General features: G+C 38.3%; 1 long non-coding RNA gene across 1 annotated transcript in view; it reads left to right on the top strand.

Moving 5' to 3' along the window:
• The first annotated feature begins 10,614 nt into the window (after positions 1–10,614).
• LOC118763958 overlaps positions 10,615–16,879 on the top strand; it is a 21,601-nt gene continuing 15,336 nt past the window's right edge. The window contains exons 1-2 of the long non-coding RNA XR_004999727.1: positions 10,615–10,748; positions 16,836–16,842. This is a non-coding gene — a long non-coding RNA (uncharacterized LOC118763958). The remainder of the gene's footprint in view (positions 10,749–16,835; positions 16,843–16,879) is intronic.

Genomic DNA, 16,879 nt, shown 5'->3' on the forward strand with positions numbered 1-16,879 from the left:
TGAACTTTTTTTCTAGAAGTCTCTAAATGTAACTTTATCCTCTTGTAAATTGCTTTCATGAGTAGTTTTTAAAGGTCTCGTTTAACATGCTATGCTGTTAGCTCTCACACATCGATCCATTCACTAAAGCAAAGATGTCGTATCCCTGAGAATTTATTTTACTCTCACATTATCAATAAGCTTCCTTAAGTTCATTGAATATTTTAGTATGTTGTCTGGAATGAGCTGCTTTGATGAAGAAAATGTTGCAACATGTCATTGGTGTGGTGGGACAATGACGGAAGCTCGAAAATAAGGGGGAAATGGTGACATTTTGCCAATTTTACATTATAAAACTCGCGGCTGCCAAACTTGTGTGATTTACTCGTTTATTTTAATTATTGTATTGTTTATTCTGGGTTTCTTATTATTTACTAAGGCATAAATGAAACATGGTTTTATTAATATTAAAATAGTAAGAATTTTGAAAAATATATTTATAATACTGTGTACAAAAGAATTCATAATAAAATTGAATAGCATAGGCGTAGGAGTGGCTGTGTGGTAAGTAGCTTGCTTACCAACCACATGGGTTTGGGTTCAGTCCCACTGCGTGGAATCTTGGGCAAGTGTCTTCTGCTATAGCCTCGGATTTGGTAGACGGAAACTGAAAGAAGCCCGTCGTATATATGTATAAGTATATGTGTGTGTGTGTGTGTGTGTGTGTGTGTGTGTGTGTGTGTTTGTCCCTCCTCCCCAACGTTCGGCAAAAGAGACCAATAGAATAAGTACTAGGCTTACAAAGAATAAGTCCTGGATCGATTTCCTCGACTAAAGGCGGTGCTCCTGCATGGCCGCAGTCAAATGACTGAAACAAATAAAAGTGTAAAAGAGTAAAAGAGTAAAAGAGCAACTTGATTATAAACATGAAATACAAATTTAAATAGTTTTGTAGATCAATTAAGCGAACATTTGCTAGAAACGTAAGAAAAACGTTTTCAGTACTCTTCCTCATCTGCACCCAACAGAAATAATCAAGGTGAGATTGGAAGGTTCTTTGGTTCACTCCTCTCATCTTTTCCAATGTACGAATTTTCGAATCCAACCAGATTCTTTCAATTGCTTGTGTATTGGTTCCAGTGTTTGGATCAACGTAATGTCTTTGGTGGTTGACAGTAGAATGGCGGAAATTTAGATGATCTAGATTGGAGTATGCTGGCCATTCGTTGGAATAAATAACCGAGTTTTCTGCAACTTCTCTTTGAATTCAAGTGTTTCGCGATTTTAGACCGATGTTTGGCAGGCGCCTTTAATTGCCCTTTAAGTTGTAGAACACACGCCAAAGTAGCACCGTTTAATTGCTGAAATTGGTAAAAAAAGAAAATGAATTATTGAGAGAGATATTACCGATATCTACGTATATTTAATTCTCGTACCTCTCCACACATGGATAAAATATAAGGGGTTGGTACAGTTAATATATTTTTCCTTAAGGTGACGGGCTGGCAGAAACGTTTGGACACCGGACAACGATAGTCCCCTATCCACAGCCTGTATATGACGCTCTCCGACTCCCACCTGCTCGGTCCAATGAAAGGTAGTCTTCGGGGACAACAATCTAATGACCGTGAGGTAGTGAGTACAACAGTGGATTCAAGTGACGGTTTCAACAATGGCACAAATGCATCGCTTGGGATGGAGACTATGGAAACCACTTGACTGCTTTTGTAGAGAGGCTGGGTTACTCTACCAGAATGTACTGTTTGATTGACTAATGTCAATTAAAATTTAAAAAAGTCCACTTTTACATTATTTTCGGCGCAACCTTCAAGTTAGATAAGACTGGATTATGGGATTACCTAAGGTTTCACGTCCATAAAGGGCTTAGCTTTATGGTGTATCACCAAATCCCAAAGCCTGTTGGCTAAAGGCCTCCCTAGAATATGTAGGGGGAAAGGACCCCATTAATCAAAGTCAACAAAGAGGATTGTCGCCGATGTCGACAGAGAGGATTGTATCCCTTTGGCTATCGATCGCCAGTGAGCCTGTTATCCCGTGGGTTCCAATAGGTTAGCAGGAGTTTCTTGAAATATAAGCACGGCCCAAACATTTCCATTCAAGGGTTCAGGACATTCCCAGGGTCTAGGGAGTCCTTTAGGATCCTCACCCTTTCCGCTATGCATAATTCACAGCGATTGGTCCTGTTAATGTATGGGCCTGGATTTTCTAGAATTCTCCATGGTATTGTGTATGGAATCCTGTCGTCTATCGGCTGCCAAACATGGCTGGCTAATGAAGTGACGAATCTCCTTTCCGGTATCCTGAAGGAGTATCTGTGGTTGGAGAGGCATTGTCATATATATATATATATATATATATATACACACACACAACACTGTATAAACTCTATACTTGGAATGACCAATTTTAAATATTATTGGATTTTACTCATAAGGTATTGGAATCTTATATGCATACTATTCTGTCTAAAAAATGGATCTACAAACACAACATCCCTACATATCACACATCTATTTCCTTTTCTTTCCTACACCTCACTCTCTGTTTTATATCTTATCTAAATTAACTATTTCTTAACCATCCTCTCACACCGTCTCCGATGAAGGGGTATAATAAATATCCTGGAAACAGCTGTAAGACCTTCTATCTATAAATGTTCTAAAATCTACACAGCCTACATTATCTCATTACGTAAAAATAACATATATATATATATATATATATATATATATATATATATATATATATATATATATATATATATATAAAGGTATATATATATATACATATACAAGAGAGAGTAAAGAATATATATATATATATATAATATATATATATATATATATATATATATATACTCCTTTTTTTCTCTCCTTTTTTTCTCTCCTTGTTTTTTCTGTGTCCCTTTCTGTGGAAGAGCGTAGGCTCGAAACGTAAAAGACTTTTTCTATTCCTGAGCTTTATACTAATACATCTGTTTGTTTTGTACACCACCTGTCTTCGTCTTTTGTTGTTGTTTTTTTCGTAAACTCGCCCTATATATATATATATATTATATATATATATATATATATATATATATATATATATATATATATATATATATATATATATATATATATATACACGTACGAGGAACTTCTGTAGTTTCCAGCAATTAAATCTTATCTACAAGGCTTATAAAAGACACTTGGCCCAACTTAGCGCATCTTGTGATCGATCCCAAAACTATGTCGCTGTGAAGGAAACATTCTTAACCACACATCCATGCTTGCAACCTCTTTTTCATACAATTATGACAACAAAGAATTTCAAAAAAAAAAAAAAAAGAAGTTAAGCTACCGAGTGGGGGATGGAACCGATGAAAATTTCTACAACTTCATCAACGATTAAGTCATCACGTATTTGACATGCAAATTATAGACTTTTTAAAAAGCTTTGTAAGTGGGCAATGCACAAGAGATTTATTTATAACTTGAGGTGGGAGCTTTTGCAGTAGCTTCCCGGCAACTATAAAGATCACTAGAGATTATCCACCTGCTAATATCCACCTAATTAGATTAGCATCGATTGCTGCAATGCAATCAAATGTATCAAATTCAATTCCTGCAAAAGAAAAGCGGAGATTATAATGCTTTGTTTTGGATTTTTTTGTTTGTTTTTGCTTTTGTTTTGTTTTGTTGTTTTTGTTTTGTTCTTTATTTTGTATTTTGGTTTGTTTTTTTTTAAGAATTAGTTAGGATCATAATATTTTTTCCTGAACACTGTCTTAACAACAATCTATTGAATATGTGTAATGTACACACACACACACACACACACACACTCACACTCACACTCACACGTACACACACGCACACACACCTACACACACGCACGCACACATACACAATAAGTCGGCGAACTGGCAGAATCGGCAGCTCGCGGGACAAAATGCTTAGCGGGATTTCGTCCGACTTTACGTTCTGAGTTCAAATTTCTCCGAGGTTGACTTTGCCTTTCATCCTATCAGAGTCGATAAAGTACTGGGCTCGATGTAATCGACTAACTCCTGTCCTGAACATGTAGGCCCGTCTCTTGCAATTTCGATCAATAGTATCTTGTCCTCCCTCTTATATCTACAATCCAGCCTACCTCTACTTCTGGGGGACATTTTAAATTTTTATCCGGGACGTCCTACGTCCTAGATATAAAGGTAAAAATAAAATATTTCCACTTTGCAATGTTCGAGTCGAGTACTCTCTTGCACGCTCCGTTGACTCGAACCTCGCTTCTATTGTGGCGAATTTACCGCCTCTGGTTAGATACTTGATATCTTTCATAGTCGCACCAAGAGACTTTTCAATGGTGCTTTCCTCCAGGTGTTCAAATCTTTTTTTTTCTACATTGTATACTTTATAGACAATAGTCTTTTCTTTAATTTAATTTTTTATTTCGTTTGGTGGTGTTATCCTAGATTCACCGTTTTTGTTGGTGATCAATCCGAAATAGGTTTGTATTTCTTTCATTTTAATTTTAATGAGTTCGCGCCCGCCGACGGCTGCAGCGAAATTCATTTTCGGACTTTCTTCTATCGAAAGCATTTTAACAAAAAGCTTCCGTATAAACGGTGAAAATATTGTCAAAATTGAATTATGTCCCCCAACAGGGACACAATTCAATTTTAAGCAATAACCAAAGCTCCTTCTCCCAAAGGAGGAGGGTTACGTTTTACAGTAATTTAACAAATGCAACACAACAACGAGGAACCAACAAACGTGATAACAATAGTTAAACAGTAATAATAATAACAACAAACCTTACGGTGAATCAAAAAGCAGTACACAGTTGAAGCTATAGTCCTTTATGTATAAGAAATAAACCAACAGCAGTACTCAGTAGAAGCGGCTGTTCGAGAAAACAGACATTACAGACAGCCAAACTTCTTATAGATACTTAATGCTAGCTAATTAGCAGATAATCTAATGTAAAAGCTGTGGTAAAAGGTATGTGCACAGCTCCATCTGGACTATTCCATTTCTGTACACTAATTTTATTTTTAATTTATTCCCATAATATGTGAAACCACTTATTCAAGTTCAAGTCATTGATGCAATTTTATACCAATTGCTATTTTTTCTTTTGTTATATTACGATTTAATTATTATATTATACTTTAGTTTGATTTTAATTATTACTTACTACATATAATTCAATTGTTATTATTATCTCTAATTTTTATTGTTAAAGTGAAAGTATGTGACATAAAATAGAGAAATGTTTTGTTTCACTTTTAACACGTAATACTGAAATAGTGGAGAAGATATGATATTGCTATGGGCTCGCCCTGGGCAAGAAGTTGAAATTTTTTTTTGCCCATGAAACTACATGGACCCTAAGTAAGGCATGTGTAAAATTTGAATGAAATTGGTTGTGTAGTTCTCAAGTTTTAGGGAAACACACAGACAGACAGACACACACACCACACACACACACACACACACACACACACACACACACACATTCTCAGTTTTATATAGAGAGAGATTACTCAAAGAAATTCCAACTTTGATTTTTACGTTTTATTCACAATCTTATAGTGATGTGATATTAGATACGAGAATATAACGAAATGATAGAATATTAAATGTCCATTCTGATTGAACTAGTACTTTCATGCATTAAACTATGCAATCTTCAGACTCATATAGTCGTGGTGACAGTTATGTTTTACAATTTCTAACTGTGGTCAGTGGATAAGCTGTGTTACAGAATGTTAAATTTAGCAAACTGTATTCTGACCAATCAGTGTGTGATTTTACTAATTTATTTAATTTGATTGTTTGGTTTAGGCGTCACGGTTTGTTGAACATGTCAAGAGACCTGTGTATTGACCCTGGCCAAAGCAGTAATTGTTGGTTTATTTTTAGAAATGTTGTAAATATTATTTCCCAGGGATTTTTATATTTCAGTTATCGCCATCATCATTATCATCTCCTTTATTATTGTTGTCGCTGTTGGTGGCGGTGGCGGCGGTAGGAGTGGCTGTGGTAATAGAACTTTAAACCCGAAAATAAGATTATTTTTACTGACTTTTAGCTGGTATTTTCATGCTATCATCATAATGAGCACCTTTAGTGTTGTTAGTGGTCGTAGCAGTAGTATTATTATTATTGTTTATTTAGCTTGGTTTGGAATTTATTATTAAAGTTCTTTTCTCTGATTTTTCTCTCAATTTCACTTGGACTGTATAGTTTGTAGAATGAAAATATATTTTCCGTCTGCATTTAGCTAGCTGGTTACTCAAAGGTATCTGACGGACATCTGGGTCTCTAATTTGTGTCGGAGCACACGTGAACGTTCTGATAGTGCATTTTCAGTCTGTCCATATAGAGTTCTTCACAATTTGGGCATTTGGTGCAGTAAGTAAATTTTTTACTTTTGTGAATATTTGATGCAGTAAATTAAATATTTGCTTTTGAATATTTTCCCTGCTTTTGTGTTCCTATATTGGCCGGTATGAATGAATTGGCACGTGTGCCACACCGGCTATCACTGCATTTAGAAACAGTGAATGATTGGTCTTCTTTTGCTAAGGTCAAACTTTGCCTTTTAATAATTTTTTTCAAGTTTTTAGACTGTCTTTTACTAAGAAAATACCTATTGGACTGGTCAAACGCTTAACCTCATACTGCAGGGTGACCAAAAAATTTTAGAGCAGCTCCCAGAAATCGGGGAAGTAGGGGAGGAAGTTCTAAATATTTTTGTTGAGGGGCGCAAGCCACGATGTTTCCAGTGTGGCCCGGGCTGCCGGGCTGCCGTGCCTCTCGGGGGTTGGATGCGGGGTCTTGCGAAGGGCCAATCACGCCTGTGGAGGTGATGGAGGCTTTGGTCGTCTGTAAAGCGGGTAAGTCGCCGGGACATGATGGTCTTCCGTACGAGCTGTATAAATGTATGCCAGACTTGTTCGGGCAACTACTGGCTGACGTGTACGCGAACTGGCAACAGAATGGGTTTATCCCCTGATTTGTGTGCCGGGGAGTAGTGACGTTGGTCAGAAAGGACCCGGACAAGGGGTATGTTATAGAGAATTTCATGCCCATCACTCTGTTAAACACAGAAGAGAAGATTTTGGCCAAGGTCTTAGCAAAAAGGTTGGCACGCGTCGCGAATGGTATAGTCGGGGAGGCACAAACATGTGCCATCCCAGGCAGAACCATTCAGGATCTCCATCTTATTCGCTATACCATAGAGAGGGTTGGTAATAAATCTGGCAAAGGTGGGGCATTGGTACATTTTAGACCAGTCTAAAGCTTTTGATTGGGTTGACCATCTATACCTGGCGAGTGTGCTTGCGCGGTTAGGCCTGGGCCTTAGCTTCCTCAGGTGGTTTATCGCTTTGTACCACAACATTGACTCGATAGTTCCGGTGAACGGTTTCGTTTCGAAGCCGCTCTGCATCAGACGCTCGGTTCGTCAAGGATGTCCGCTCTCACCACTTTTGTATATAATGGCTCTCGAGCCCCTACTGCGAAGTTTGAGTGGCATCCCGAGAGAACCAGGTCTAGAGGAGTTTGTTACGGCTTACGTGGATGATATCACTATCAGCGTAACCTCGGTAGCAAGCCTGCGTGAAGTGGGTAAAACTATTGAGGCTTACGAGGAGGTGGCAGGAGCAAAGATTAACCGGGAAAAGTCGGTCGACTTGCAGCTCGGCACCTAGGTTGGCAAGTCGATGCCTTCAGACAGCGTTGTTGGGTGCTGGGTGGAGGGACCGGTTAAGTTGCTGGGAGTTTGGTTTGGACCAGGCCTCCAGATAGAGATGAACTGGACGGAGATATTGAGCAGGGTGGCTACAGTAGTCAAGACCTGGTCTTGGCGGTGTCTATCCTTGAAAGGGAGGGCGGAGGTGGTCAATGTGTTTATCGCATCGGTCATTACCTAATGCCTGACCGTCGTGCCCTGTCCGGATTCGTGGTTGATCAGGTATGAGAGACAGCTCTTTCGCTTTTTGTGGAAGGGCAGGTCGCCACTTGTGAAACGCTGTGTCTGCTGTCAAAAGCCTTTAAAGGAAGGTTTAGATATGCCTTGGTTAATGATGCTCAGACATGCGTTGAGGTTGAGGCACTTCCGGATTCTCCTGGATAGTGGACGAGTGTGGTCTCCGCTGGCCAGACAAATCTTCCCCGAGTTCAAAACTTTTGCGATCAGGAAGCCTGGTGTTCTCGTAGACCGAGGTCGAGTGAGTGGCATAAAGAGTGCCGTAAGGCCCTCTTGCTATTCCGGCGCTCGGGCAACGCCAGAGGTGGGGGTTCCACACGGATTTTATATAGTGGGTTGGTAGAGTCTGAATGCGACGATGGTCTAGGCGTGACTTTAGGTCTCGGGTTTATTCAACTGGACAGCCTGTTTCACCGTCCATTCGGGTTGAGAACGTTGGACAACTTCCAAAAGTCCTTAACCTGGCATTGCTACGGAGGTGCCTTGCCCGTTTGGGATAAGCTCACAAGACATGGTAAGCGTCAGTCGCCGACCTATCCAAGATGCGAGGGGGGGACAGGGAAACCGCCCCTCACGCTATTGTTCAGTGTCTGGAGATAACTGAAATGTGGGCTTATGCTGAATACCTGTTGTCCGGCGAAGGAAGAGTACAGCTGTCGACTGAGTCAATTATAAAAATTGACCCACCGGGAGTTTTAACGAACGATCGTAAGAATTGTTTTCTCACGGTTGTAGCAATAGCGAAAGATGCAGTATGGAAGAGTAGGATAAAAGGAATTAAGACAGGCAACTTTATCTCTGGCCACAATTTACGATCATTTTTTTCATTTCATTTGAAAAGGAAGCTGTGGTTGGAAAAGAGATGTCTGTCAGAGTGTACGTTCCAAAAGAGATGGAAGCATGTAGCACGAGTTGTGTGCGTGTAAAGAACCGTGTGAATAGACGGGAAAAAAAGAAGAAAATAAAGGTACCAGCGGTAGATCGGGGCTTGTGTGGTAGAGCGTGGCCTTATCATCGCTTCATTTGTATTGTTTTTGTATTGTTAGTTCCATTCCATTTTTTTCTATTGTATTAAAATTTTTAAAGTCATATTATATGTAAAATCATATCACTTCACTGATCCCATCAGTTGTTCTGTCCATTTCTATGTTTATCCCCCGGTGGGCAATAAAGAAATTGGTATTGCGTCTGTGTGAGTTGGAAGTGTTGGTATTGTTGCCGAAGTGCGTCTGTATAGTAAGTGTAGTTTCTGTTGATTGTTTCCGTGTTGTTGCCTGTTTTAATTGCTGTTAAAATTTGTATAATAGTTTTTGCTTGCAATCTATTGTGTTTTCCTCTGTAGGGGAAACACTAATTACTGGCAGGATGCCAAAAAGTGTGTATTCATATGACGAGGATTCGACAGATTTGGAAGCCAGAAAAGTGAAAAGAGCATTGTTGGAAGATGTTACGGATTCGTCTGAGAGCGAATTCCCACCACTGTCGAGGACTGACGTTGCAGGGAAGAGCGTCGAAGTGAAAGGACTTCAAACTGAGGAGGATAAACAGAAAAGAAGTTTTGCTTCTGCAGCAGGAGACAGAACTCGCCAACTGTCGACGAAGAAAAGTGACGTTTTAATGTACAAGAACATGATAAAAATTCAAAACGGCGTTGTCACGGTTCAACCCCCAGAAGAGCTTTTATTGACAGAGAAGAAAAAAACAATTATGTTTAAAACATACTGCCGAAAAGAAAGAAAAATCAAGCGAGTAAGCGAGGAGAAGGTAGGAAAATGTTTAAAGCCCAACTGGCAGGATATAAGATATCTAGCCAGAGGGAAAAAATTCGGTACCATCGAGGTACACCTAAAAACATTGAAACTGCACAATTGCACTCGGTAAAATCTTTGGAAACAGAGGATGTGATTTTAATACAAATATACATGGGTATGAGGACATCCAAAATACGAATACCAAAGGTCCCATCTCAAGTCGACTCTATGTGTTTGATGGCGGCAGTCCTGTCAGAAAGGGTAGATGAGATAACAATACTTCATGCTAACGTTTCACAAAAAGGCAAACTGGACCGGCCACACGGTACACCTGTTAATTCAAACAGAACAGGCTGTATTAGATTCGTGGTTGATCAGGTTAAAGAGACAGTTCTTTAGTTTTTGTGGAAGGGCAGGTCGCCACTTGTGAAACGCTCTGCCTGCTGTCAAAAGACTTTAAAGGGAGGTTTAGGGATGCCTTGGTTAAGAATTGTGCATGAGGCGACAGCTACTTTTGAGAAATCTCGATTTGCGCATGAGAAAGTAAGGAGCGATGTCAGGAAGGGCATCCCTGTTGCACTTCCTGACGGTAAGGGTCTTCCTATGACGCTGACATACAATGTATGTGCAAGACCCTGCCCCAGTAAAGCTGCGCTCATGAGCCATCTTTATAGTCATAAGTCGAGACCGATGATTGACTACTAGGCCGCTGATTATTTAGCAGAAAAAAGCTGGGGATCATCCCAAAGTTTAAAAATATCTGTTTCAACACATTCCAACTGTGTCTTCTACTCCCCCTCCAAATACAAACCAGTGAATTTTAGGAATTTGCCCTTCTTGCTGATGATCTTGCAGCTTTCGCAGTTTTTCGTCCAATTGAACTCTTCCTTCGGGGCATGATGAAATGCAGTGAGATACACTGTTAAGTATTAAATATTAATTGAAGGGTTAGTATGTAAGTGTAGATAAGTTGCAAACTTGCAGCTGCTGCGGTAATAAAGAACTGGTAGAAGAAAAGTAAATGTGTAAAATAAAATGATGTCATCAAAATGAAAATGGAAGCAGTTGTGAAAGGCAAGGCGAGGGAAATGGTAAGAGCAATGGAGAAAGGGGTTATGAATTGCGTTGAGAATGTTGTGGCTTGTGTGGACATGAATTTTTAGGAGTGTTGTTTGTCAATGCATGGCTGCTCTGCCGTATAGATTGGATGGGAAAAGAGTTAATGAAAGAGCAATTGGATGAATTACTTAACCTTGTTTAGTGGTGCTCGTGGGGCAGAAACGGCCGTTGATGTTGCATGTGAGTGTAGGGATAGTTATAGGTAAGTTGGTAGGTCTGCAGGCCCGCATTAAGGAAAAAGCAAAAAAACATTGGTAAATTTTAATGCGTGGCAGCAGCGCGTGGTAGAAATAGCAGTGAAATGTTTCATATTTCCTTAGTGAAACGCGTGCGGTTGCATTTAGGGAAATTGATGCAATTTACAAATGAAAAAGGTTACGCACGGAATTCAACAAAATGAATAAATGTGCTTTAGTTGATCAGTATTGCTTTGATAGAACAATATTGTGAAAGAGAAGACGAGAGAAATGGTAACAAGGAAAGGAGACAGGGATTATGAATTGCGTTCTGAATGCTGTTTGCCAGGACATGAATTTTGTCGTATTAATAAAAAAGCAGACAGCTAGAAGGATGAAGAAAGATATCAGTCGTGTGGGGTCGTTTGAACTCTCCGTTCGCTTGGTTAGAGGTGAAGTGGATGACAATATAATTTACTTGACAAGGTAGCATGTTACCATCTTCCCTTGTCCCGTCGCTAGAAGTAAGTTCTGCCGTGGTAATGAAATGAGAATGCGATGTAAGGGGACAATGTTTTCGAGAATCCGGTTGGAATGTAAGGCAGGTCTGAAAGGGTTACAAACAGTTATTAGTAGCAGTGGTAGAGTGTTTATGAGGAATATGTATGTATGCATATATATATGTGTGTGTGTGTGTGTGTGTGTGTGTGTGTGTGAGGTTAAAGGGAAAGTATCTCACATTGCAATAGAGAGATGTTATTGTTTCACTTTGACATGTAATACTGATATAGTGTAGGAGATAAGAGATTGCTCTTATTAGCTTATGACAATACATGGACTCTAAGTAAGGCATGTATAAAATTTGAATGAAATAGGTTGAGTAGTTCTCGAGTTTTAGGGATTCACACACAGACTGACACACACAAACAGACAGACAAGCACACACACACATTCTCATCTTTATATATAGAGAGAAATTATTAGATAAAATCACAGACAAATTAGTATGTTGTAAGCATAAATATTTAGCAACTTAATATTTTTGGACTTCAAAATTATTTATTTTTAATTTCTAAACTTTGATACTTTTTGAAAATACGTTCTGGATTAGATCCAATGAAGACTTACATACAAATCTCTAATCTTAAATTAATTCTTTGTTATAGAAATATATTCGAGCCGAGCCGAGCCGACTATGGGCGCCATTGGGCTCACTGTCCACGGCCACGAGACCACAGTGAGCGCTATGGCGCCCAGAGTAGGGCATGCGTAAAATTTGAATGAAATTGGTTGTGTAGTACTCAAGTTTTAGGGATTCACACAGACAGACAGATACACATTCTTGGTTTCATATATATCGATATACTAGCATTATGACCCTGTCGTTGCCGGGTCATAGTGCTAGTGCATGTATATATGTGTATATATATGTGTACATATTACATGTACATATATATATATATATATATATATATATATATACATTCACACATAAAATACAAAATACTATGTTATATCTTGATATCGCTAGTGATAACAATACTCAAAATATATAACAGACTGGAATTGTAGGCCCGTCTCTTGCAATTTCGACCAATTGTATCTTGTCCTCCCTCTTGTATAGAAGTGTGGCTACAATCCAGCCTACCTCTACTTCTGCGGGGATATATTAGATTTTTATCCGGGACGTCCTACGTCCCAGATATAAAGGTAAAAATAAAATATTTCCACTTTGCAAGATTCGAGTCGAGTACTCCTTTGCACGCTCCGTTGACTCGAAATTGCTTCTATTGTGGCGAATTTACCGCCCCTGGTTAGATATCTTTCATAGTCGCACCAAGACACTTTTCGATGGTGCTTTCCTTCAGGTGTTCAAATCTTTTTTTTTCTCTACATTGTATGCTTTATAGACAATAGTCTTTTCTTTAATTTAATTTTTTATTTCGTTTGGTGGTGTTATTCTAGATTCACTGTCTTTGTCGTTGATCAATCCGAAATAGGTTTGTATTTCTTCCATTTTAATTTTAATGAGTTCGCGCCCGCCGACGGCTGCAGCGGAATTCATTTTTGGACTTTCTTCTCTCGAAGGCCTTCTAACAAAAATGCTTCCGTATAAACGGTGAAAATATTGGCAATTTCCCCAAACAGGGACACAATTCTATTTTTAAACAATAACCAAAGCTCCTTCTCCAAAGGGTGAGGGTTACAGTTTACAATTATTTAACATATGTATGTATATATATATATATATATATATATAGATATATATATATATATATATATATATACTAGCAGTATCGCCCGGCGTTGCTCGGTTGTAAGGGAAATAACTATATAAGCATTTTTAGAGAGTTATAGCCAAAAAGTAGCAAAAAAATGCATTAAAAATTGAAAAAAATTAAGGTAAATTTTTCTTTAAATCGTTGACACATCGTAGATATTTTTAGAGAGTTACTTCCCTTATATAAAAGCGAAAAAAATGCATTAAAATGGAAAAATATGATGGTAATTTTTTTTAAATCGTAGACTCATCGTAGACGCGCGCTAATACCCAGAAGGGCTCGTTTGTTATTCTGGGTAACTTTCTGTAAAATTATTAAAATTTTGTTCAAACATCGCTATAGAAAATGGGTTATTAGCTAATATTCAATTGGGTATACAACAAAATTTTACGATAGAATTTGTTATTCTGGGTAACTTTCTGTAAAATTATTAAAATTTTGTTCAAACATCGCTATAGAAAATGGGTTATTAGCTAATATTCAATTGGGTATACAACAAAATTTTACGATAGATTTTGTTATTCTGGGTAACTTTCTGTAAAATTATTAAAATTTTGTTCAAACATCGCTATAGAAAATGGGTATTAGCTAATATTCAATTGGTATACAACAAAATTTTACGATAGAATTTGTTATTCTGGGTAACTTTCTGATACCCATAATAATATTTATGGCAAAATAGGCCTTAATTTCATTTAAGGTTGTGGGAAATAACAAACTATCCTTTCTTTCGGTTTGTTTACGTTTAGCGTAATGATTTCAAATAGGCTCATTCGAAAAAGTAAATAGAAATAGTCTAAGGCTTTACTCTTCTGGGAAAGTCTGTGGCTTGGTCCAGTTTCTTCAGAAAACTCACCGAAAGAAACAGCTTTTTTAATTTTCACTCCATTCAGGTACCAATTCGTTTTCTTTATCGCTGTCGGATTCACTGTTTTCACTTTAATAGCTGCCAACTTGCAAAGACAAAGGAGGAGAAGGGTGATAGCGTCAGTGAAACAATTCGCTCCCTTTGTGTGTGTGTGCGTTTGCGTGTGTGTAAACCAGACTAAGAAAAGCATTTGACACACACCAGAATGTGAGTTTTCTGTAAATTTTGCTTAATTGGGTTTAAATTTTAAAAACTGGACCTGGCATGACGCGATGCATTGTACTCTTAAAATTGCTAGGTAAATTGTAATTGAAGAAATCCTATATTGTAGATTTGTATAACTCCCAAAGGGAGGCAGATAAAATCTGCCTTTTATAATAAGAGATATATATATATATATATGAAAAAACAAGTCAAAAATAGAAAATGCTAAAATAATTTTATAGTGAACATTTCAGTACCGGTTTCGGTCATTTTGAGACCTTTTCAACTGTAACGATTAAATAATTAAATTTAGAAAAATTAGAAGAAAAGTTTTTTTAAAGGAATATTTCTATAGTAGTGTTCAGATATAGGTGGCATTCTGCTTTCTCTGACTCCTTGTTTGCACTTGTGTGTTGGAGGTCGTTGTGAGTTCTTGGTAGGTAGTAGAGGAAGGAGGCTGATGAGGAAAGGGGGGGAGAATCTGGGAGTGCCCTGATGGTCGTATTTTGAATGGTCAGTGGCGGCTGGCAGTCGCAGTTCAATTCAGGAGAATATTTCTATTGAAAGGCTTGTTTATAGAATTTGCGTAGGTGTTATACTAAAAAACATTAGTGACAAAGTTAAGGGGTAGAAGGTGGGGAAGTAGAAGAAGAAGAAGAAGAAGAATAAGACGAAGAAGAAGAAGAAGAAGAAGAAGAAGAAGAAGAGAAGAAGAAGAAGACGAGAAGATGACGATGATGATGATATATGAGAGAAGAAGAAGAGAAGAAGAAAAGAAAAAATAAGAAGAAGAAGAAGAAGAAGAAGAAGAAAGAAGAAGAAGGAGAAGATGACGATGATGTGATGGTAGTGATGATTATGACACGATGATGATGATGAGAAGAAGAGGAATAAGGAGAAAAACACAGAGAAGGGAGAATATGAATGGGTTAAAGTAGTGAGGTATTGTATGATTTGAAGTTGGCATGTTATGGATTTAGCTGTGATTTTAGCTGTGATTAGTAATGGATTCTTTGGAATGTAATATTTGTGTGTGAATATTTCTTTTATTCTAAAGTTGAGGTATATTATTGTTTGTCGTAAACCCGTTAAGAAGTGGCCTGTATTTTGCAATAAAGAGAGTTTCTTTACTTATTCGTTGTCTCGAGGTTGTATCGTCCCTAAATGGTAGAGGGGGAAAATCCTGAAGCTTGGTGTTTTTTTGTTGGCGCAAGTATCTATGTGTTGGCTAAAAGCTATTTTTCTGTTTTGGGGAATTTTTATCTGGGATCTGTGCAGGGCCATTCGTTTACGCAAACTATTTTTTGTTTGGCCTATGTACTGCTCTTGACACCCGGAGCAGGTTAGTGAGTATATTAGGTTCTCCGAAGCACATGTGAAGTTGCTTTTCACTGTAAACCGTTGTCCCTGTTTGAAGGAGAACTCTGATCCCTCAATTAGATAGTCGCATATCCCGCAATTGGGTCTTCCACATTTTTTTACTGTCAGCTTCTGTGTTGAAGAGTGAATTCGGGCTTGTGTTAGGAGACTTTTCATGGATTTAGGCTGTCTCTTGCTTTTATGATCGTGTGTGTTTGGAGGATTGTGTTCATTCTGTGGTCTTTTTTTAGGAGGGGTATGTTGTGGAGGATGGTGCCGAAGGCTTCGTTATTGAGAGGGTTGTGTGTGGAGATGTATGGTAAGGCTTTTGGTTGTAAGTTTTTCTTTGATTTGGGATGTCTCAGTTCCTTGATGTTAAGTTGAAGGGCACGTTGAATGCACTTGTCAATAAGTGAAGGTGGATAGTTCCTGGTGATAAGGGTATCTTTTAGTTCTTGTAGTCGTGTGTCTCTGGTGTTTGCGTTCGAGACTATAGTGCATATCCTTTTTGCTAGGTTGAAGGGGATATTCATCCTGTGTGTCTGGGGTGGCATGAATTGAATGGAAGATATTGCTTAGAGTCTGTAGGCTTATAATATATGTCTGTTTCTATTATATTATTAGCTTTCTTAATGAGGATATCGAGGAAGGGGAGTTGTTGCTGGCTATATTCCATCGTGAATTGGATGTTTACGTCCAGTCCGTTTTAAATTTCCTGGAATTCTATGAGTTTTTCTATTTTTTATGCCAAGGATGAAACAGTCATCTAGATATCTCTTCCAGTTGTTTTCTATGTAGATGGAGAAAGGGCTGCCATATCTTTCTAGAACCTTACGATACAGACTGATCTCTAGATATCCTATGACTAGGTTGGCAAAGGAGGGGGCCATTCGTGTACCCATCGCAGTCCCCGATTTTTGTCGGTAGAAGTTGTCATTGAAGGCGAAGTTATTTTCCAGGATGAATTTAACCCCTTCTATCACGAATTCTTTTTGATGCGATGTGGTAGTTCGTTGGCGTGATTTTCTAGCCAGAATTGGATTGCCTCTAGTCCTAGGTTGTGGGGGATATTGGAGTAGAGGTTGACTAATCGAAGGATACCAGTATGGTGGTTTTTTGTTTATAGTATTCGGTAGGTGA

The sequence above is a fragment of the Octopus sinensis genome, linkage group LG6, assembly GCF_006345805.1.
Source record: "Octopus sinensis linkage group LG6, ASM634580v1, whole genome shotgun sequence".
Lineage (NCBI taxonomy): Eukaryota > Metazoa > Mollusca > Cephalopoda > Octopoda > Octopodidae > Octopus > Octopus sinensis.